This window comes from Ictidomys tridecemlineatus, chromosome 8 (genome assembly GCF_052094955.1).
Source record: "Ictidomys tridecemlineatus isolate mIctTri1 chromosome 8, mIctTri1.hap1, whole genome shotgun sequence".
NCBI classification, from domain to species: domain Eukaryota; kingdom Metazoa; phylum Chordata; class Mammalia; order Rodentia; family Sciuridae; genus Ictidomys; species Ictidomys tridecemlineatus.
Window position 1 is genome coordinate 41,316,497 of NC_135484.1, and position 23,459 is coordinate 41,339,955.

The window sequence follows — 23,459 nt, forward strand, 5'->3', positions numbered from 1 at the left end:
TGACTGGATTATGTATCAATCACTGTGGGCAAAGGTTAGGATATGCCAATGGCTAAACTGACACACTGACACACGGGAATAAAAAGGAAGTAGGTAGTGGCCAATCCTACCACCTGCACTTATTGAGATAACAGGAAAGAATGACTCCCTAAAGAATCACTGTGGTGCAATTTTATTCTTCTCTCCTCCAAACAGAAAAAATAAATAAGTAAAGGAGGGGCCATAAAATAATGGTTAGTGACAAAAACACCAGGTGTTCACTTCCCTCTTTCTGGGGTTCATTAGTTCAGGGAAGGTCTAAGTAAGATATTTTAAACCTGACCAGAGACAAGCTTGATCATAAACAAACCAGAGCTCACAGAAAACCTCAGGCTCACTTAATATAACAATCAACTTTAAATATTGAACCAGAAGGAAAGAAGACAGTGTGGAAAACATAGTTTTGTTTGTTTTTCTGGTACTAGGGATTGAACCCAGAGACATTTCACCACCTCCAGCCTTTTGAAATTTTGTCACAGGTCCTCATTAAATTGCTTTGGGACTTCCTAAATTGCTGAGACTGGCCTTGAACCTGCAACTCTCCTGTCTTAGCCTCCCAACTCACTGAGATTACAGACAGGAGCCACTGTGCACAGCTAGAGTACTGTTTTGATAGCATTTGCCCAAGGAGAACGTTCCAGCCAGTCAATTAGGGTTCTAGTGGGTTTCTCTCTTTCTTGATTCTAGATACTATTCAGTACATCCCCATCAGTTTATTTAGTTTACCCATATACATTGCAGATTCATTTGAAACAGTCAATTCTAAGGTTGATGTTCCTGTGTTAGTCAACTTTTTGTTACTGTAGCCAAACTATCCGACATAAATAACTTGAAGGAAGACAGGATTATTTTGTATCATAATTTCAAAGGTCTCAGTCCATGGTTGGCTGGCTTTATTGTTTTTTGCCTAAGGGGAGGCAGAACATCAGGACATGGGAGAGGAAAGTTGCTCAATTCATGGCAGTCAGGAAAGAGAGAGAGAGAGACAGAGAGAGAGAGAGAGAGAGAGAGAGAGAGAGAGAGACAGAGACAGAGAGAGAGAGAGAGAGAGAGAGACAGAGAGAGAGACAGAGAGAGAGACAGAGAGGAAGGGGCCAGGGACATGATCTAGTCCCCAAGGGCACAACCCTAATGAAGTGCTTCCTCTACCCATGCCCTACCTGCCTATAGTTTCCACATCTTCCCAGTTGTCCAAATTATTAATCCATCAAGTGGAATATTCCACTGATGACCTTAGAGCCCTCATGATCCAATCACTTCCCCCAAAGCCCCACTCCTGCACGTCACTGCCTTAAGGATGAAGTCTTCAAAATATGAATTTTAGAGGGACATTCTAGATCTAAACCCCAACAGTCCCTAGTAGAGAACATATTTTATTTCAGTGCATGTTATTAAATCAACTGTTAAAAGTAAGATTTTAACAGTTCTAGAAAGCCTACAAGTTTTCACAATGCCTAATCAACACTTGGTAATCACAAGTTATTATTATATTTCTGATATGGCTCAAGCAGCCCATCTGATTTTCAGATCTATATTGCTGAGAGGCTGGACCATGTAAAACGGAGGTATAAGAAAAATATGAGGCCTTTTGAGACTGTTAATCTGCATGCAGAACTACATGAAGAAATTTTCCACCTCTACAACAAGAAATATTCTGGAAATTTCAGTAAACAGAAGGGCTGACATTTCTTACCTAAGTTTTCTCTTTTATTTATGAATTCAGGTAATATTTGTGTGGAGGAAGAAAGGATATATGGTAAGTATTTCAAAGTAAAGTAAATTAAATATTAATCTCAATTTTAAATATTTCTATTATATTAATTTTAATTTTAAATATTTCTATGAAGAAATTAGAGAGGGCAACAAATAATTCTACCATTATGATAATTGGAGCAGAATACTCATTTTGAGAATTGGTCACAAAAAAAATCATCTTAAAACAAAACATGCATTCTAGATTCCTGGAGGGTTATGGAGGTACTTTACATCTTCATTGGTTGAAAAAAAATTGGGGGTGGGGTGTGAGGTGGAGTAGTAGGGATTGAACCCAGGGGTGCTTAACCACTAAGCAACATCCCCAGCCCTTTTTATTTCTTATTAATTTTAATTTTTTTAGCTTTAATTTATACATGACAGTAGAATCTAATTTGATATATTTATACACACATGGAATAGGTCTTATTCTAATTAGGATCCCGGATATTCACAGTGGTGCATTCATACACACATACACACACATAGGAAAATTATATCATATTCACTTCCTGTTTTGAGAGAGAGTCTTGCTAAGTTGCTCAAGGCCTTGCTAAGTTGCTGAGGCTGGCTTTGAACTTATGATCCTCCTGCCTCAGCCTCCTGAGCCACACTACCATGCCTGGTTGAAAAAAAAAATTACTTCTGATTCTAATATCTATTACTTTCTTTTGATAATAATAAAGTAATAGAAATTACTTTCTGATAGAAATAGGCATTTTTATATGTTTATATATTTCTTAAATGAGTAATATTTAATGGTAAAAATAGAGCCACAGTGACATTTCAAGGTCATTATTTTAAGACTTAAAAAAAAATTTTGTAATTTTAGAACTTTTTTCAGCTTAGATGGTTTTTAGTTTGATACTGAAGAAAGGTGAGAGAGGCTTGGATATAATTTAGGCTTTTGCAGAAAACACCTTGAAAAAACACTTTTCCTTTATGACAAACAAGAAATATCTTTATATAAGTGTCAAGATCTCTATGTTTTAATAATAGTAAATTTATTTTTTTCTTGGTGACAGTTTTTAACTATAATTATAGGCCTTTGTTTATAACTGTTTGTACCATTTGATATGTTCCACTGTAAATTCAATTTTGCATCATATTCAAGTTATGTGTTTTTTTATGTTACAAGTAATATCATATAGAATCACATCCACACTCCATTTTTCTTTGGTCTAAGAAACAAATGACAATCAACATTATTTAAATTTTAAAAATTTCTTAAAGGTAAATGTTTTCATCACCACATTATTTTTTGTTTCTTCTACAATAAAAATTTCATTCCAGTTAAATATGGTGAGTTCTTTTTAATAAAACTTAGAGAATTAAATTTGTATTATAATAGAATTTACATACGTATATCTATTTCCATACATGTATGTATGTACATGAGTATACATGTATGTATGAATATATGTATAAGTATATACAGTGAGTGAGGTTTTACATTCATAATTACAATGTTCATTGGGTGTTTACAGTATAGATGAATTTAGATACAAAAAATAACCATTCCTGTTAGGTTCTGAAAGGCTGAATGTTCTGTCACCAGATCTTTCCAGATTTCTCCAAGTCGAAAAAGATTTGTATTTTCTTAATGAGTAATGATGTTGAACATCCTTTCATCTGCCTATCTTTTTTGGGAGAAATATCAATTAAAATCCTTTGCCAGCCAGACATGTTGGCCCACACTAGTAATCACAGGGCTCAGGAGGCTGAGGCAGGGGGATGGGATCGAGAGTTCAAAGCCAACCTCAGCAACACTGAAATACTAAGCAACTCAGTGAAACCCTGTCTCTAAATAAAAGAAAAAGTAGGGGTGGGGATGTGGCTCAGTAATTGAGTGGCCCTAGGTTCAATCTCCAGTAGCCCCCCAAAAAAATCTTTTGCAAACTGTTAATTAGATCATCTTTTCATTATTGCATGAGTTCCTTGTATATTTGAGATACCTGTCTTTTTCAGCTATATAATTCACAAATATTCTCCTGTGTATTGTCTTTTCATTTTATGGATGGTATCATTTGCAGCAAAAAAAAAATGTCTTGGTTTTGATGTGATCCAATTTATCTATTATTTCTTTTCAATTGTGCTTTTGTCATTATATATAAGAAACCATTGCCTAATATAAGTGACAATATACTCCTGTTTTCTTCTAAATGTTTTAGTTGTACCTCTTAAATTTTGATCCATGATTGGTTACGGTTAATTTTTGTATATTACATAAGGAAAGGATTCAATTGTCTCAGCATCGTTTTTTGTAAAGACTGTTCTTCCTCCAGTCGAAAATTAATTGGTAAAAATGTAAGGGATTATTTCTGGACTCTTGTTTTTCATTGACCTTATAGGTCTATTTTGATGCTAATATAACACTGCCTTGATTACTGAAGCTGTCTAGTAAGTTTTGAAATAAGAAATGTGAGTTTGCCAACTTTGTTCTTATTTTCAAGGTTGTTATGACTATTCTGGATCCATATGAATTTTAGAATCATCTTTTCAATTTCTATAACAGCATTTGTCTGGAGTTTTGGTACAGATGTGTTGTGTCTGTAGATCAGTCTGAGAAAATTCCCATCATAAAAATATTATGTCTTCCAATCCATAAACATGGGATATCAGGATGTCTTTCCTTTTATTGAGACTTTCTATAATTTCTTTCAACAATATTGTAGTTTTCAGTGTGCAAGTTTTATACTTCAGATGTTATTAAAATTTTTATGGTTTTGATACTAATGTGAGTTAAATTGCATTCTTAATTTTATTTGCAGATTATCACTCATATAGAAAAATATGATTGATTTTTAAATATATCCTATAACCTTGATTAATGCATTAATTAATTCTAACAGGTTTTTATAGAATTTCTTAGGATTCTATGAATACAGATAGTTTGATATTTTCCCCTTTCCTTTCCAGTCTGGATTCTTTTTGTTTCTTTTGCTTGCCTGATTGTCCTGAATGGTCCAAAGCTGAATAACAGCAGACATTTTTACCTTGTTCTATGTCTTAAGAGGAAAGTATTCAATCTTTCACTCTCCTCTAATGTTGGCCATGGTTTCTTTGTGGATGTACTTTATTATATTGAAGAAGTTTGCATCTATTTCTATTTTGTTAAGCACGTTTTATTATGAAAAGATGACAGGTTCATTAAATGTCTTTTCTGTATCTATTAAGGTGCCTGTTCTAAAAATCTAAGTTGTTGCCACACTTTTGTTAATATTGCCTTTAACCTTTGTTATTTCTGTAAAGCCCTTGATATTCTCTCCTTTGTTCCTTATTTTGTTAATTTGTGGTTTCATGTCTTTGTTGATCTTTTCAAAGAATCTACTTTTGGCTTCATTACTTTTTAAAATTTTTTTTTGGTACTGGAGTATATTCCCAGCCCATTTCATTTTTTTATTTTGAGACAGGGTCTTACTAAATTACAGAAAGCCTCACTAAATTGCAGAGACTAGTCACAAATTTGTAATCCTGACTCAGCTTCCCAAACTGCTGGGATTATAGGCACATCCCTCTGCTCCCAGCTTGGCTTCATTGATTGTATTACTCCATTTGCTTTTTGCTTATTTCTAATCTAATCTTTATTGTTTGCTTTGTGTTTGGCCCAGATTTAGTTTTAGTGTTCTTTTGACGTAGAAATATAAGTTACTGATTTGTGATCTTTTTAAATATTTTGTCATTAATTACTATAAATTTCCGTCTGGTTCCTGGCTTTAGGTGTATACATTTTGATATTTGGTTTTGGTTTAGTTTGGTTTGATTTTTTGCTTTCATTCATCTCAAGGAATTTACAAATTTCTCTTAAATTTATTCATTGATTTATTTTTCATTTAGTAACATGTTCAATTTCCATGTATTGTGATTTTCCTAAATTTAATTTTGTTGATTTCTAATTTGATCCACTGGGTTTATATAAGATAATTTGTGTGGTTTTATTCTCTTTAAATTATTAAGGCTTGCTTTGTAGCATAGTACATGGTCATTCTTAGGGAATATTCCATATGCACTTGAAAAAATTCTCCTTCAGTTGGGTATGATGTCCTATGTCTGTTAGGTCTAGGTGGTTTACAGGATTATTCAAATCCTTTATGCCCTTGTTGATCTTCTATTTATTGTAAATGAACCATTGAAGTCCCCGATGATTATTTTCAAAATATTTATTCGTTTCTTTAATATTATCAGTTTGTCTTTATGTACTTTGAGGTGCTATTATTAGGTACATGTATATTTACAACATTATTTCTTCCTAATGAATCTGACTCTTTAATATCATGAAATAACTTTTGTTGTATCTAGTCACATTTTTTGTTTTAAAGTTCATTTTGTCTTGTATTAGTATAGCCACTCCAGTATCTATGGCTGTTGCTTCTATGATATATCCTTTTCCATTGTTTTACTTTTAACTTATTTGTGTCTATGAATCTAAAGTATGTTTCCTGTAGACAGCCCACATTTGGATCTTGCTTTTTTTTTTTTCATTTAGTATCTCATCCTTTCCTTTGTATTAGACATTTAATCCTCTCACCTTTAGTATTCTTATTGCTATGTTTCAATTTACATCTACCATTTTGCATTTTGCTTTCTGTGTGTCTCATATCTTTCTTTTTCCTGTTCCTCTTTACTGCCTTCTTTTGGAAGTGGATATTTTCTAGTGTAACATATGTATTCCCTTAAGATACTTTACTTATATATATATATTTTTTTTCATTTTAATTTGTTTTTTTTTTATTGGTTGTTCAAAACATTACAAAGCTCATGACATATCATCTTCCATACATTTGATAAATACAACAGTCATTAATATGGTATTATGTAAAAAATGTGGATGTGTAACCGATGTGATTCTGCAACTTGTATTTGGGGTAAAAAATGGGAGTTCATAACCACTTTACTTATATATTAGTAAATTATTTTCTTTGTATTTGATCTAGGGCTTTCAACATGTGTTAACGTGTAAAACACACTTCAGATTTATATTAATTCTAGTGATATAAAAAAAGTTTCTCTTATATTGCTTCAATCTCTATGCCTTTCATTGGGCTTTTATTATTATACATTTGAGGTCTATATATGTTACAACCTCAAGAATGCATTGTTATGCAATAATTATTACTTAAGAAAATTTTACATCTTAAAGAAACTGTGAGAAGAAAAGAGAACAAGTAAGTATTTATAGAGTTTCCAGGACTAACCTTTTTATTTCTTCTGACTCCTTTTTTCCTGAGGATTTGAATTACCATTTGATGCCATTTTCATACTATAACACCTACACTTGCCTCTTCTGTGCTTTTATTGACAAATATGTTTCATTTCTATAATTCTAAAAGATTATATTTTTAATGAAATTTCTGTTTTAAAAAGCAAAAAGAAAAATATGGAATTATATGTTTGTTTGCAATTTCCTACATAACTGACCTTACTGGCATTCTTTCTTAGGTATGTGAATTAGAATTAATGGTTGCCATTACTTGCTTTCAGGCTAAAAACCCTCCTTGATATTTCTTGTAAGGCAGATCTGCTAGCAATGAATTTTCTCAATCTTTGTTATCTTGGAACATCTTTATTTAATCTTTACTTTTGAAAAATAGTTTTGCTGTATATATAAATTTTTTAATTCCAGTTATTTATTATATCATTTCCAAAGGTCATTCCACTGTCTTCTCTTGTGTATTGTTCTGATAAGAATCAATTATTATTCTTATTGGAGTTTTAGTCTATTTAATGAGCTTTTTATTTTCCTTTGTGCTGCTTTCAAGATTTCTTTGTCTTGTATTTTCAACATTGTGTATATGATATTTATGGGTATGGGTATATTTACATTTATTTTAAGTTCTTGAATGTATAGGCTAATATTTTTCATCAAATTTGAATTCTAATAATTTTTCTTTGAAAATTTTATGTCCCTTTTTCTCTTCTTCCATTTTTTAACTCCTATTATGCCAATATTGAAATGCTTAAGGGTTTCCAATGTTTCTCTGGTGGTCTATTCAATTTTCTTTGTTTTTTTCTCTCCTTTCTTCAAGTTCCATATTTCTAATTTTAGACATAAGAAATTAACTCCTTGAATCAGAGAGTAATGCTTTCCTGTACTTCCTTCTTTTGCCAGACAAAAATCTATGGTTGAGACTCGCTTGTGAATTTTTATTAGGTCATTTTTCTTTTAAATTTCAGAATTTCCACATGCATTTTAAAAAAATATAATTTCTATCTCTTTATTGATAGTCAGTATGTGAGGAAACATTGTCATCATGCCTTCCTTTGATTATGTATTCATAGTTTCATTTTATTCTTTGCATTTATTTCTAATGGCCACTTTGAGGTCTTTGTCTACTAAGTGGCACATCTGACTCCTCAGCAACAGTTTCAATTACCTGTCTTTTTCTTTTTCTTTTCTTGTGTATGGGTGATCCTTACCTATTTGTTTGTATGTCTCACAATTTTTAACTGAAAGTATAAAAGGTACATTGCAGCAACTTATAGATAATAATAACCTCTCCCTCCCATGACTTGATATTGCTGTTCTTCTATTAGTGTTTTATTCATTTGTTTAGTGAGTGGGCTGAACTGACTCTGTTTTCCCTCATTGTTCAGTCTCTGGTATCTCTGTAAAATATTCTTTCTTATTCTTAACTTTTAACCTGGTTATCTAGGGACTGCCTTTGGAGTAGCCTAAGCCACTTATTGTTAAAGGTGATGTTTAAATACTTTTAGCCAGTTAGATTTTAGTACTTTACCATTGCATGCATGTGTGGCTTGGGGACAGTTACCACACTTGACGAACTGGATGATTTTGTCCAATGTTCAGCTAGGGATTAGAAGCTTTGATTATATCCCTTTGATAATTCCCAAAGGCAGAGCTTGTAGCATACACACTGAAAGGTCCACACTGCAGAGAATACATGTGATTTTATTTTTAAGCCTGGCTTCCTAGATTGTGCTTAAGCCCCTTGCCTGTGAGGCTTTCGCCCTAAGTTGATGGACTGTATGATGTTTGGGGCACATTTTCAGACCTGCCCCTCCTCCCTGCTCTGATTGATCATGACTAAGTGATGCCAGAGCTTGCACACAGCACTCCCTCCCAACAGGCTTGATTCTGATCCTAGGAGAGCTTTGTGGGTGTCTCATTTCCTGGTTTTCTGTATTAAACTGATGAGTGCCCAGTCATTTGCTTGTCTCTACTTGTATTGTGGACCTATGAGAACCCTTTTAATTATACCAAAATCACCATTCTGTTTTACAACACCTTTTGGCATGCAATTCTGGACACTCTGCTCCTCATGAAGTCATTTTTCTTATGCAGAGGAATGAAACTTTTTGTCCTTAAAGGTTACCTTCCTGGGTATAATCTCTGTGTCAGTACACAGGAGCTGGAGGCAGGGACAGTGGCCTGTTCCTATAGAATGACTCTCCTGCTACAAAAATGAGCATGGGGACAGGGGCACGTGTTGGGACATGACATGATTGTCCCTAGTCTTCTTGGTTTGGTCCCTCATAAGTGAGTTGGGACAGGAGCTATTGAGGACTTGTGTTGTGATGGGCATGTGAAGCCTGCTCAGGGCTTCTACCCTATGCATGGAGCTTGAGTTGCAAGAAAGACACCTGGTCCTCTCAGTTATGGTAGGCTGGAGTAAAGCTTCTGCATGGTGGTACTAAGGAAGGGAATGAGAAAAGTCAAAAGAAAAAGTCAAAAGAAAATGAAGGCTCCCTCTTTTACCAGAATTAGATCTGGGGTAAACCTTATAAGAGGGAGCTCAGGAGTGGAGGAAAATCAAGGGGTGGGTTGTGGCTCAAATGATACAGACTTTACTGTTGGTACTAAGATTTCGTAGATTTTGTTGAATGTTTCTGAATTTTCTGTATGTCCTTAGAACAATATTCAAATTCTTCAAATGATTATTTTTTAAAATATTTCCACCAATTAAATTGTTGTTTGTTGGGGAAAGAGTATGCCTTGCTACTCATCTCTCCAGTTCACACTGGCTCACAAAATACTTCCAACATTAAAAGGCAAGAACATAAGTAATCTATTAAAAATGTTTAAGAAGAAAATTGGTGAGCTACTTTGAAATAATGATTTATCACAGGTTATAAACTACAGTTTTCTCTAGATCTTTGGGGAGAACAATGACCTATTTAGAGGAGTGTGTAAAATCCCTCTAAATTATGCTGTTAGTCACTGTAAGTCAGAGGAAAGGAGAAATGGGTAGAATTCATTCTTTCTAATATGACTGCTGTGTTCAGCACATGAATGAAAGCAAGGGAGCAATCTTACACTCCATTTCATCCTTAATAAAGGATTTCATCTAGACTTGATAAAACCAAGCACAGACTGCACGGAGAAGGAACTCCTGCATGAGAAATCGCTCAGGCATCCTGAAAGAACTCGGTCCGTGCTCAGCACATCTATTCCAATAACTGGTGACCAGATGGCATCCAATCATCTGAAAAATTGGCTTCAATTTCAGATACCAGGAATCAAACTATTGAGATGATGATCTTGAGCTAAGGACTGATTAGAAAGAACAGTGTCACATACATTCAGTGATTCAAGGGTAGATAGGACTTCTGTGAAACAAGAATAGTATGCCGTGAGTTCTGACAAACTTGAGGCCCCCTTGATTCTTAGGACCCATCTTATTCCTTTGTAACAAGTCGGGCTTGAGATGACATCTCACAGACTCATAAGACATAACAGAAAACTTCTTTAAATGATGTGGTACACAGAATTTTAGCCCCTAAAAGATGTCCACACCTTAATTCCCAGGACCTAGGAATTGCTTTGTTACATGGCAAAGTGGAATTAAGGTTGCAGATGAAATTAATGTGCTGATCATGTGACCTTAAAATAAATGATATTATCTGTATTGCCCTGGTGCCCAATCAAAACAGCCTTTAAATGGCTAAAAAGGAGTCAAAAAAGGGAACAAATGTTAAATGATGAGAGATGAAAAATATTTGAGCAAGAACAGAAATTTCCAATTAGACAAAGGGAATAAGTTCAAGACATCTATTGTACACCATGGTGACTATTGTTAATAATAATACATTCTACACTTAGAAAATGTTTAGATTTTAATTTTTCTCACAAGAAAAAAAAAGTAGATAAGGTAAAACTTAGGTAATTAGCTTGATTTAGCCATTCTAGCATGTATACATATTTCAAAACATGGCATACACCATAAATATATAGAATTTTATCAATTTAAAAATAAACTGCAATTTTTTTAAAAAAGAAAAGAAAACAAAGAGATCTGTCTGATCATTACTGGCTTCGAAGACAAGAAGGAAGCCTTGAGCCAAGGAATGTGGATGGCCACTGTAGGCTGAAAAAGGCAAGAAAAGCAATTCACTCCCAAGGCATGAAGCCTGCTAAAACTTATTTTGGGCTTGACTTCAGCCCACCAAGACTCATTTTGGACTCCTGACTTTGAGAACTATGAGATAATGAATTTTTTTGTTTTAAGCAACTAAATTTTTGGTAATTTGTTATAGTAGCAATGGAAAATAAAAATAATGTTATTAAGCTCTGCACTTTCATTTTATCAGAATATTGAGACTGAGAAGTGAGATGCTCCCACAGGTAAAATCCCCACAGGTAGTAGGAGCAGAGCTCACCCATTTCTACCCTCTATCTACCTCGGATACTAGGCACATTCATCTGTGACTATGGTAAAATGGGAATGATAACATATGGCTTCCAGAGTAAACTGTGGGTTAAATGAAGGGCAAAGACTTTGTTATCATCATATGTTTACCTGTGTCTCCACTGTTCACAGAGCTCTATTTTTTTCTGCCACTTAAAACATTTCCTTTCATCAAAGAAAATTTGTCTCCCATAGTTCATCTCCATGTTTTTCATTCTATTCTTTGTATCATGAAGATCACCTCTATGACTGCAATTTGATTATACTGTTAACAGTCCTCCTGAATTTCCCTTTCTAGAACAAGCATCCTGCATCTTCTTCATCTGGCATGGAGCTGAACACTCGCCATCTTCCTCCTATTCCACAGAATGAACACCACTTTGCTCAAAGGCATCATTCTAAAGTGACCTCTAAATCAGATGCAACATCCACATGCATTTATCTGCCAAAGGGAACAGAGCTGAGCTAGACAATATTCTATGCAGTTCTGTTAATGGTTCCTAGATCTCACACTGGGCTACACCTGTCGCCATTAGATAACTGTGTAGTTGGTTTGGGGTCCTTGATTCTTCAATAAATTACATAGCACTTGTTCATATTGAAATTTATCCTATGAAATGTGGCTTCTCTTCCCAAACTGTTAAGTTTTTTGTAGTTTCTTCTCCTTTATCCATGCAATATGAATCTTCATACACCTATCAGCCTGTTAGTCTCTTAAAACTATTACAATCTCAGACAAAAAATGTGAATGAAATAAGAGAGATGTGAGTATTGGGTACTCGGGAGAATTCTCAATATAGTAGTTTCCAGGTATTTCAAATTCTTGGATTAAAAAAAAAAATTAAATAAAATTTGGAAGAATTGACTAGAGTTAATGTATTTTTATTTTGATAAAAGAAATATTGAATAAAATAGAAAAACATTACCATGTACTGTCACCATATCTCAATTTAATATTTAAAAAATAGAAAAAACATAAATCTGAAAAGAAAATCAGTACCTTAAAAAAGAAAAGTTCAGCAGACATCCATACACATATACACACCCAAGCACAAATAAATCTATGTCCTCCACATGCTATAATATATATATATTTTCATTTCTTTTCAAACCAATGAAAATTCCTTCAAGGGCTGGAGCATATGCTTGGAACTTTTTAGTAACCACTCTTTCAACTTATCTAACTATATTCTGTACCCTAGGTATATTTCTTTAATTAATTAATTCATTCATTCATTCAAATATTTATTAAGCAGACTGATGACATCCTTGTACTCTGGGATATGATGTATGAAATAAGAGAATTTGAGGTCCTCTAAGATAATTTTTTCTGTAAATTTCTTACCTATATTTTACTTCAATTTCCCTTTTGCAGTATCTATTTTTTCTTATTTAATCCAAAAATCTCTGACATCAACAGGAAAAGTATAAACAAAATAGTAACATGTAGTCACATTTTTATAAATCACATACTTGTCTGTAAAATACATAGGCCCTAGCTCACACTAATTTACTGAATGATTATGAAAGGGAGAAGGGCATACTTATCCAATAGATAAGGGCACTACTTGAGACTAAAAGGTAAAACACATAGTTTCTATTTTTGAATAACTTCCAGGCTGCATTAGTACATAGTAATACTTAAAAAATTAAATAATTTCACACTACACAGCTTCTCTTAAGAATGTGAAGGATGTTATCAATAGGACCCATATCCTGTGTGGCAATACATACCTATCACTCAGTGATTGCCTCACCTTCACACTGGATAGACTCTCCAGTTTGCACCTGTCCCTATCATTTCTGAGGGTCAGCTAGACAATGAGGAGAAGTATGAGTTGTGTCACTCAGACACTGCACACAGGGACTTCCAGAAATGTTGAAAGATACTACTGAGTGACTTTTTTTCTTAATCCTGGCCTCAGTTCACTCGTTTATGTTACTAGTCTAGTGGGTAAACAGACAAGCCAACAAAAGATTGCAATACCAGGACAATATGTGCCACAATCAAGATAACCATCATACTACATACTAGGTGAGGTGTACCAACTGAACCCAGCCCCATCTTTATAATCTAGAAAGAATAGTTGAATTTAGTCCAAGCAAAGCTGTGAATTTCAAGTGCCTGGTAGGCTGCTTTCCGGTCATGGCTGCAGTGCCAGCTAAACTCTACCCTGTTCCTGGCAAAACTTCAATGAGACAAGGGTTTGTTTTGCCCCACCCAGGGACTGAATATTTTAACGGTCATGGATTTGCTTTTCACAGGTGCTAGTTTCAGTCCTGTTCGTGTATGTCATATTCTGGCACCAGGCACTGGGTGAAAGTTGTCAGCTGAAAATAAAGCCTAGAAAAACATGAAAACAATGTGCTGTTGTAGATTTTTTATTCTTAAAAAAATTCTAACATTTCTACCATGATCCCAGCAGGAAAGAATTTTTTTTTCTTCTTTCTATTTAGTGACATGGAATGTCAAGCATTCAGGAGAACTAATTGCATCAGTCTGCCAATTTCAGAACCGTGATAATTTATAGTTTCCTTGGTTGGTAAAGTGATATTGACTTGGATGGCAAAAGAGAAAATAGATCCCTTTGGAGTCTTCAGTGTTTCAATGAGCTTTAAGAAAGCACAGGTGCCAAGCCTTGGGACCAGAAAAACAATAAAATTTATACACACGTAAAGCCAAGTTGACCTTCTTATGAAGTAAGGTTATCTTATCTAAAAATATGAATTTATATGTTGATAGTATAAAATGAAACCTTGTATATTTTCTGAGTCATAGCTAACAGTCAAAAGTTATTTCTCAGTCCTAACACTTCCCTGTAGTCTCTGCAGATGACTAAAACATAAGCCACCTGGGGTATGGTTAATAAATAGATGGACCCCAAGTTAGATGGAGAGGGAATCTCCCCTTGGCAGTCCTTGTCTGGAAGTTCAGATCTTATATTCAACTGCAAGAGACACTATGATAAGATTAAACCTAGCATATGGAAAGATCGGATTTGATCCTAAACACTATCCCTGAATTTCTACTTCAGCATAGTGTACTCTGTTTCTTTACAGGTTCTAGTTCTTAAGTGGTCACACATCAGTTCTGATCAACTCATCTGAATGTAAGAATGAGCAAGGGAGTCCTAACCTTTGTTTGTGGTCATCCTTACTTGTCAGAGATTGCAGGTATCCAAGGAGATCATCATGCTTTCATCATAATGTCTGTCACACTTACTGTTTCCTTAGGACCTGGGTGCATCCGACCAGCACAGTCTCTAACCTCCATACCTCACACCCAACCTCTAACCATGGTATCTCAAGTCAGAGCAATATACCCTGCAGTCTCCAATTTTTGATTGGTTCTTTTTTTTCTTTCCTTTCTTCATTTATTAATTCCTTCCTTCCTTTCTGTTCTTTCTTTTTTCTCTATCAAACAGGTTGCAAGTTTAAAATCTTCTTTAATACTTAGTAATTTCCATCCACACCCATTAACTCATACTTCTTGAAGAGCAAGTTTAGCAAAACAAATAATTTATTTGCTGCAAATTTACTAGCTCTACATTGGCTGACTCCTAGCATAGGAGAATTACATAAAATCATACCAAAGGTTAATCTCTTCTTACTAATTTTCTGAACAGTGATATTATATCACTTTGTTATGTACCTTCCAACCAAGCTGTTAATAATTTTAAATCACCCAAGATTTACATATGACCAAGGACCTGGGGGAAAAAAAATGAGACCATGGGACTCAATTTTGGACTCCAGCATTGGTTATCATAAGCTTGTGAGATAATATAATCATGTATATTATTTTCAATTATATACATGAATATTTTATTTGAATATTCTACCTGAAAGAAGGTATTTATAGACATAGCAGATAAAAGTTTTATCATTAACTTTGCACAATGAGTATCCCAATAATTTACAAAGAGTAGTCCCTCCTTATGCATAGTTTCGCTTTCCATGGTTTCAGCTCAATCACAGTCCAAAAATATTAAATGGAAAATTCTAGAAACAAACAATTTGTAAGTTTTAAATTGTGTGCTGTTTCAAGTAGCATGATTAAATTTTGTGCATCCAGCTTCTTCTCACCAGAAATGTTAATCATCCTTTCATCCAGCATATCCAACTGGGCATACTACTCACCCATTATTCACTTAACTGCTCAAATAGCAGATCATTTTTGCAATATCTCAGTGTTTGTATTGGTTACTTGAATACAAGAACTGAAAGCAGTGATTCTCTCAATTCAGGTATACCAAAAAGAAGCTATAAGGTACTGTTAAGTGAAAAGATGAAAGTTCTGGACTTAAGAAGGAAAGGGAAAAAATCATATGCTGAGTTTTTTCAGATCTATATATGGTAAGAATGAATTTCCTCTCCATGAAATTGTGAAGAAGGAAAAAGAAATTCATGCTAATTTTACTATATTGCACCTACAACTGCAAAGTTACAGCCAGGGTACATAGTAATTTCTTAGTTAAGATGGAAAAGGCATTAGATTCCTGGTGAAAGTCAAGGATAGAAAACGTGATCCTTCTAACAGCAACACTGTGAGTCAGAATGCACTGAGTCTGGATGAAGACTTCAGCACACTTCTTCTGAAACAAAGGCAGCCAAGGCAGCCATTACAAATAAGGGATGATTACACAAATTCAGGAGCAGGTTTGGATAAAAAATATAACACTCACCAGATGGCTGCATAGATCAATAAAGGACCTCTTGCCACACTTCTGTGAAAGATAAATAAATTGATTAAGGAATGAGGATTTCATACAAAGTTGTACTGAAACAAGGCTTTTTGGAAGAAAATGCCTAAAACAACTGACATTGATATAAGTGCAAACAAAGCACAAGGGCATAAAACAGGGAAGGACAGGGGAACTCTGTCACTGTGCAGCAGTACTACAGATTGTGTGATAAAGCCAAACATAGTAGACAAATTAACCAAAACAAACAAACAACTAAAATTGTATTTTGAGAGAAACATTCACATAACTTTATTACAATATATTATAATTGTTCTATTTTATTAATATTTTTAGTCTCTTATCTGCCTAATTTAAACTTTACCATAGGTATGTATTATAGAAATAACAGTATCTAAAAGGCTAAGCACTATTCATGGTTTCAGGTTTTCACTGGGGTCCCTAGAATGTATGCCCATGGATAAGGGGAGATATAACCTGTTCATTGACAGGTTGCAGAGAAACAAAAAAGTTCCTGCCACAGAAAGCACTGGAAGAGAATGCAGAATGACAACGAGCATGAAGATAAATGTGTCTTGTATTTTCTTTGTGCAAAATACTGTCTTAGCTTTATGACCTTTACTCTAAAGGTAAAGAACTCAAGAGAAAATCTGTGTCAAATGATACTGGAAAGAATAGAGTTTACTGTTCTTTGTGCTTTGAAAAACTCAAGTAAATATTTATGGACATGAAACAAAAGCTATTCTTTAATTGGGATAATGTGTAGCTAGAGTAAGCCATCTCTTCTACTCCTTCTTGCCTACTCCCACCCCACCCACAGCATCACTTATCAAATGATGCGCAGAATACATATTTGGAGTTCTCTGCCTCAAAACATTATGCAATCTCAGGTTTGGGGCACTAAAAATACCAAAAGTTGTTTTCTCTTTCCTTCTTCAAGGATTCCATTTGATCTTTGCAGTTTATCTTAAGAATCCTAAGACCTTGGTAAACTTGAGAGAATGATAGTTGCCTAGGACATGTCCATGAGCCAGCTAGGTATCTCATTTCAGCTAATTTGATAACAGAGGGAACAGTACAGAATGCAGATATACGATTTGATGTTTTCATTCTCTTGCCTTTGTGATAATGGCAGTTTATATACTAGGAGAAGCACCATTTTTTTTCTTTTTTCTTCTAACAAAGGCAGTGAGATACTAAAGTTATTCTGAAAATGTATAATTTATGTGATTTTTGAAGTTCTCTAGATACATGAGCAAGTTTTGAGCATTATCTGGAATCAAATATAATACTATATCATATTTGTGGGCATTTTAAAGCAAGTACAGTGACAGAACTATTTACTTTGCCTTCAATAGATCACTGTAACATTCAGAATGAAATGTTTGGAAAATGTATTAACTTTCCTATGCGGGGTCATTCACATTCAAGTTATTAACCTTCAATGGTAGGGCTGCAAATGTAACTCTCATGCTACAAAACGTAATAGCTGCTTGTTTACTGCTTTGCATATTCTAATCTAAATGTGAGATTCCTGGACAATATTTCCACAGCTGTTAGTCCACAAAAAGGCATAAATACCAAGTCTAAAGCCCCTTAGCGATGATGCTGTTATCTCTGAAGCTGTGTTTTTTATGCCCATTCTTTACTTTTTGATCATAGCTCACATGCCCAGGCATCTGGTCCAGTTATTTGCACTTAAATGAGAATAGTCTATGGAATGGGAAAACATATGAAACCCAAATCTATAACTTCTCCATTTCAATCTATCAAGAACTGAACCATTAATTTGACCTCGAGCTTATGATTATTTTTTTATCTTCAAGAGATACACCAGAATCACAGTCGTCATGCAGTTGATTCTCTCTTGTTTACCTGTCTCCGTTCTGGCATCAAAACTCTACTCAGATGGCCCCTAATACCCTCTAAAAACACTAGGTGTGAAAGTGTCCTTTCTGGTACCAGTTTCCTTGGGGAAGCTACTGAGGGACACTAAAGCCATTTTCTATCTGCAAGTTCATGGGTTCCATCAATTGTTACAAAATAATGGTGAAATCTGAGTCATGATTGTTTATGTTTTCATATAAGACATTTAAACAACCCTAGATTAACATGTAGATAAACAAGTAGAATATCTTTTCTTACTTTGTTCCTCCCACAGAAGGTTTATAATTAACAATCATAGTAAACTGACACCTTCCACTTTAAGGGTTCAGAGAACAACAGCCAATATATAAATCATGGCCACCACATCAACAAAACTCAAGGTCTGGTTAGATAAATAAAGTGTAGTTAGATTTTTATGTCTATGCTATTCAAGTTTTTCATAGATTAGCAATATGTCAAAGGATTGGGATTAAAATATAGGCCGTAAGAATTGGAGAAGGAAGGAGAAAAGGAAAAGATGAGAGCTGAAATGGAGAAAGTAGAACTCGGGGTTGGCTATGACAAATGGGTTGGGCTTAGAAATGTCTAGCAGGAGACAAAGCATTATGGGTGTATATTTAATAGTGAAAGTTAAATGAGCCCATGAAAAAGTTAACTGATATTTTTAGTTTGTTTTCCAGTTTGATATGTACAGGGTGATAAGTGTTGACAAACATATAAAATGGTATAATAAGGACAGATTGTACCAAAAATTGTACTAAGTGCAGAGAGAGGAAAAAATACAAAAGTTTTCTATGTAAAGCCCTTACAATTTACGCACACGTGCAGTCATCTGCATAAAAATATTTGGGCAACTCAATAGCATTATTCTGGATAAAAACAAAACAAAACTTTAAAAAAATTATATTGGTTTATACTGGGAAACTTTAACTCTTTTGTCGTCAGAGAAAATTTTAAAAAGAAAGAGAGCAAAAGGAAAGAAACTATCTTTTTCCTGTTCTCCATTTTAGCCAGGGTGTGTATATAAAAAGGGGAGAAGGAAAATGGGAAAAAGGAAAGTAATGAGAGAGGCCAGGAAAACAGGACTGAAGGACTCTGAAGGCTGTGGCGAAGGGAATGGGGGCAATATCAGGAGGTCTCCCACCAAGCTCCAAACTAGGCTGGTCCCGCCAATATCTGAAGTTTCCTTTATATATTACACTCAATTTTGCTTGATTTCCAATAAACTTTTAGATAATTACATTCCAGTTTTTATCAAAATCATCTGAAACACATTCAGCAGAAAAAATATATGTAATTATAAATATCCAGGTTCAGAAGCTTTTAAGCAACATGTCCAAAAAGAGACTAAATAGGCATATCAGGAAATGTATTTCTTAGACATTAATAAAATATCATGAGATTTGCAATAAGCAGTTATTTTTGCCAGATTTTAGGTGGAAAAAAAATAAGCATTTCCAGAAGAAAAATGAAATGAGTAGGAATGTATCCAATGTTCAAATCAATAACTAAAATATAGGGATAAATGATGCAAATCTTAGATCAATTTAAGTTTGAAGTCCTGTACAGATTTTTTCTAAAAGCGTAAACTATTTCATCTTTCCCAATACGTTGCAACCTTATTAAAGTTCGTTGGCCCAATTAAAATGCAAAACAAAACCAAGGAAAAAAGTGCAAACATGCTTTGAAATAGAAGCATCAAAGAGGAAAGGCAAAGGAAAAAAGCCTTCCCTTCCTGTTCTCTCTCCCCCACACATTTTCATCTGTCATATTGAAATAAATAAGGGAGCAAGAGTTTCTTTCTCCCACAGTGCTGTTTGTGGTTAAGGAAACAATAAAGGATATTGTTACAAATAGGTAGGCCATATAATGAGAAAAAGAAGTGGCCTGTGGTCATAGCTGCAGCTGTGTAGGCAAGACATAAAGTTTTCAAGGGTGTAAGAAAGGAGCTGGAAATGCCCATTAAAGAATAAAGAGGTTTTTGACTGCTGTGTACAATAAGATTATTTGGAACATATTAGCTACCTCTAAGCTGAAGTTCTGGCCCTAGTCTTTAAAGTTTATTAGTGATTTTTTTTAATGTACCTTTTTCTGGAGAGCTTTTACTTTAGTATCTTTTTCTTCTCTACATGTTTTTTTTAATTCTTCCCCCAATTGAGGTATTTTATATAAACAGCTTGGTAGAAACAGCACAAAAGTGCAATCTTTGTGCAGATTTGACTTGCACAGAAGGTCATGGGGTTTGTGCCATTAAAGGGAGCTAGGACAATGGTTTTCCTCATAACCCCCAAATAACTGCAGAATTCAACATCTCAGTCAAGGATTAAGGAATTAAAGTCATTATTATGAGAACTGATTTAAATGTCCCAATTTAGAACTTGTTGATTGTGCGACATTCTGAAGTCAGGAAACTAAATGTCCATCTATACTTCTTAGACAACAACATTGCAGCAAAAAAATAAAAAATAAAAAAAAATTCATTAACAATATAACCAGAGGCTCAGAAGACAGAATCTCCCAAGTTGTTATATCCACTGTATCACTTAAATTATTAAGTATTAAGGTATTGTTTTAAAAGACAGGCAAATGAATACACATTTTTTATTTTTTATTTTATTTATTCTTAGTAGTTATATATGACAGCCGAATGAAATTCAATTCAAATTATACAAATAGAGCACAATTTTTTATGTCTCTGGTGGAACATAAAGTAGAGTCATGCCATTCTTGTTTTCATGTATGTACTTAGGGTAATGATTTCCATCTTATTCCACCATCTTTCCTACCTCCATCCCTCCACTTTCCCTCCCTCTCTTTGCCCTATCTAAAGTTCATCTATTCCTCCCATGCTGCCCGCCCCATCCCCATTATGAATTAGCAACCTTATATCAGAGAAGACATTCAGCATTTGGTTTTTTGGTATTGGCTTATTTTATTTAGCATTATATTCTCCAACTCCATCCATTTACTTGCCATGATTTTATTCTCTTTTAATGCTGAGTAATATTCCATTGTATATATATATATATATACCACATTTTCTTTATTCATTCATCTACTGAAGGGTATCTAGGTTGGAGCCACAATTTAGCTATTGTGAATTGTACTACTATAAACATTGATGTGGCTGTATCCCTGTAGTATGCTGTTTTTAGGTCCTTTGGGTATAAACCGAAGTGTGGGATAACTGGGTCAGATGGTGGTTTCATTACCAGTTTTCCAAGGAATCTCCATACTGCTTTCTATATTGGTGACACCAATTTGCAGTCCCACCAGCAATGTATGAGTGTGCCTTTTTCCCCACATCCTTGCCAACACTTATTGTTTATATTCTTGATAGCTGCCATTTTGACTGTAGTGAGATGAAATCTTAGAGTAGTTTTGATTTGCATTTCTCTAATTGTTAGAGATTTTGGATATTTTTTTTCATATATTTGTTGATTGACTGTATATCACATTCTGAGAAGTGTCTGTTCAGTTTCTTGGCCCATTTATTGATTGGGTTGTTTGTTTTTTTGGTGTGATGATTTTTGAGTTCTTTATGTATCCTAGAGATTAGTGTTCTATCTGATGTGCATGTAATTTCCCATTCTGTAGGCTCTCTATTCACTTCACTGATTGTTTCTTTGGCTGAGAAGAATCTTTTGAGTTTAAATTCATCCTATTTATTGCTAATACACATTTTTAAAGAAACTTTTCATTTTGTAATAATCCTAGTTATATAGAAAAGTTGCAGAGATAGTCCAGAAAGTTCCTATTTACCCTTCAGCCAATTTTCCCTGATATTACTCTCTTTTATTATCATGGTACATTTGACAATACTGAGAAGCCAACATTACAATGAACAAAACTTCAGATCTTATTCAGATTTTGCCAGTTTTTCCACTAAGGTCCTTTTTATATACCAGAATTCAATCCAAGATACCACACTACACTTACAAAAATGCTTATTTTCTTTAAAACATTTAGAACAGGATCTGGCATGTAATAATCATCTGCTAAATGTTATTTAATCTTCTAAGGCCATTTTCATACAGGCGAGATGGAATGTTTCTATGACTGTTATATTATAACAAGAATATACTCTCAAGTATATTCTTACATTAATTCTGTTGTCAAAAAAATCAACTAATACAAAATAAGGGATAGCTTACATTTGTAATACAACCAACTATAGGTTGTTTCAAAAAAGGATTTCCATCTCTAAGACTTTTTTTTTTTTGGTGCTAGAAATTGAACCCAGGATCAGTTACCACTAAGCTACATTTCCAGTCCTATTTATGTTTTTATTTTGAGATAGGTTGCTGAGGATGGCCTTGAACTTGGGATACTCCTGGCTCAGCCTCCAGAGTCACTGGGAGACCACCACACCAGGCTCTAGGATATATTTTAATGGTGGAAAAAAATGCCTCATTTAACTCCATTAACTGATTCATTTGCTCAACAAAAATTTTTCAAGTGCCTACAATATATGATACAGTGTACAACAGGCTGAGGTACAGTGATGCACAAGTCAGACTTAGTCTCTTTCTTACATGAAAAAAAAAGTTTACATAATCTTAACTGAGCAGTTGATACAGAATCTGATTCACCAGAAAGGCCCTGAATCCCCTATCTACACTCAATCAAAATATTCACCCATATGTGGTGACTGATATGTAAAAGAGGGAAACAAGCAGTTTGCTTTAGCTCCTATTTCATAGATCTTCAGAATCAAGGTGGACTTAGATGGAAATAAGGTGCAAGGCAAGGCTGTGTGTGACTCCAAATATGTGCCCCGCAGCCACCCCAGTGTTGCTACCTAAAAGAGAGGTGGCTACTATGTTAAATGCTATTGAGTGCTTGTGCTATGGCAAACACTGTTCTAGGTATTCTGCATGTATTATTTCAAGTAAATCTCACAACCTCTGTATGAAGCAGACAATATTATCCTCCAATTGAGATGAGAAAATGAAGCAAAGTAGTCCAATGCAAGAAAAATATGAAAATATGAAGGAAGACACCCCGCCCCCTTGAATAATCCTTTTTACTCATAACTTTCTGAATTTAGAGGCAGAAATTATTCCTGGGCATAAATAATGACATCAGCTTTATTTTCATTTTATTGAAAGAACAATTAAAAAATTGAAATGAATCATCTTGACTTCTTGACTTCTAGATTCTGAGAATCAATAGGAATAAAATCTTGGAATATTTTTCAAGTTATCTGAAATAACTATGAGCAAATTGATAATTAAACATAAATGTGGTAAATGCTACTGGTGCCTTCATTTCACAGCTCAGTAAAAGCAGGAGTAGTTAAGCATCTACCACTGCTGCACCTCTGTTTCCTGCTCTATCAAAGACAAACCTGTGAATCAGCCCCTTCCCTCCGAGGCCTCTTATACTATAATAGGTGCATTTCATTTTATTTCACATATAACTTTAAACT

General features: G+C 34.3%; 1 long non-coding RNA gene across 1 annotated transcript in view; it reads right to left on the minus strand.

Moving 5' to 3' along the window:
- LOC120889126 (uncharacterized) overlaps positions 1-16,166 on the minus strand; it is a 131,752-nt gene extending 115,586 nt beyond the window's left edge. Inside the window, exon 1 of the long non-coding RNA XR_013424590.1 lies at positions 16,124-16,166. This is a non-coding gene — a long non-coding RNA (uncharacterized LOC120889126). The remainder of the gene's footprint in view (positions 1-16,123) is intronic.
- Between the last annotated feature and the right edge of the window lie 7,293 nt (positions 16,167-23,459).